This window comes from Propithecus coquereli, unplaced genomic scaffold (genome assembly GCF_000956105.1).
Source record: "Propithecus coquereli isolate 6110/MARCELLA unplaced genomic scaffold, Pcoq_1.0 Scaffold58, whole genome shotgun sequence".
Lineage (NCBI taxonomy): Eukaryota > Metazoa > Chordata > Mammalia > Primates > Indriidae > Propithecus > Propithecus coquereli.
In genome coordinates, this window is record NW_012151729.1 from 6475818 (window position 1) to 6477645 (window position 1828).

The window sequence follows — 1828 nt, forward strand, 5'->3', positions numbered from 1 at the left end:
CACTCACTCTAGCCCAGGCAAAAGAGTGAGCCTCTGTCTCAAAAAAAAAAAACAAAAAAAGACACTGAACCTAGGAGCTATAAGTAAAATGATCAGTCAATTTGACCTCATTAAAATACAAAATTTATGTAAGACAGGACACCAAAACAAAAATAAATAGACTGAGAGAAACTATAATACATATAAAAGTCAAAGGATTAATAACAATATATATAAAAAGCTCCCACATATCATTAAGAAAAAAAGTCCATAAAAAAAGCACAAACATGCAAAGGCAATTCACAGCCAATAAACATGATATAAGTTCAACCAAATACAAGATATCTTTTATCAGGCTACCAAAGATTTAAAAGGAATATAATATCACTACACTACTACGCATGAGGGAAAACTGGTAATCTCAGGCTGTTGGTGGGAAAACTGACAGAGCCTTCCAAACAGCCCCCCTCCAAAAAATCCTTTTCTGAGCTCTATTTGGCAATATCCACCAAAATTTTAAATAGTTATTACCACTTGATTCAGCAACTTCATTTCTAGGAATGAATCCAACAGAAATACTTGCATGTGTTCACAAAGAAATACGTATGAAGCTGTCCTAAATAGCAACTTCTGTAATGCCAGGGACAAAAAAAGGGGAAAACAACCTAACCACACATTCATAGGAAAATTATACATTTTCATACAACAGAGAACTATGCTGTCATGAATAGACTTCTACGTAATAAAAGTGCAAGATTTCTGACACATACATATTTAGTAAAAATAATCCTGAGGAATAATATATTTTTAAAAGACCCACACACTCCTGTACATATACATAAAAGATAATAAAGCAAAAGGTATAGAAGTTGTACCAAACTTTTTATTAACGGGAAGGTTTGATGAAGGTGGAGTTCTATAATGTTTTATTTTATGTAATTCTTTTGTATTGTATGCCTTTTTATGAATTCAGCTATTGTTTTCTAAGTTGCACCAAAGAGACAAAAACCTGAATCTAATCATACCTCTGGATCTGCTTGAGGGTTTGCAGGAAATTCAGGAATGGAGGACCCTATTAAACGGTACCAAGGGGACACAATAATAATACCCAGATCTGGGAATGCTATAGGAAAAACATATTTATTTCAATGACAAAAACAAGGAAAAGAAGTTGGAAGGGAACCTATAGATTACAAGACTTCAGAAATAAGCTAATTCATTGCAATGTGTGGACTGTATAAAGAAAATGAGTTCAAGCAGGAATAGGAAAGGAAGCACTGATGTGACAAGAGAAAGAAAAGTAGAAACCAAGCCAAAGAGGAAAAAAAAGAAGTAGACTATTCAATACAGGCATACCTCACAGATACTGCACATTCTATTCCAGACCACCCCAATAAGGCAAATATCACAATAAAGTGATTAACAAAAATTTTTGGTTTCCCAGTACATATAAAAGCTATGCTTACGCTACACCACAGTCCATTAAATATACAATACCATTATATCTAAACAATGTACATACGTTTATTAAAAAATACTTTATTGCTAAAAAACTGCTAACAATCATCCAAGTTTGGCTGGGCGCGGTGGCTCACGCCTGTAATCCTAGCACTCTGGGAGGCCAGGCGGGCAGATTGTTTGAGCTCAGGAGTTCGAAACCAGCCCGAGCAAGAGCGAGACCCCATCTCTACTAAAAAAAATAGAAAGAAATTATCTGGACAACTAAAAATATATAGAAAAAAATCAGCCGGGCATGGTGGCGCATGCCTGTAGTCCCAGCTACTCGGGAGGCTGAGGCAGGAGGATCGCCTGAGCCCAGGAGTTTGAGGTTGCTGTGAGCTAGGCTGAC

At 36.1% G+C, this 1828-nt stretch overlaps 1 protein-coding gene across 1 annotated transcript in view; it reads right to left on the minus strand.

Moving 5' to 3' along the window:
* The window catches only part of TCERG1 (transcription elongation regulator 1), an 83107-nt gene that overhangs the window by 49842 nt on the left and 31437 nt on the right, over positions 1–1828 (minus strand). The gene's annotated exons all lie outside the window — the stretch shown is intronic.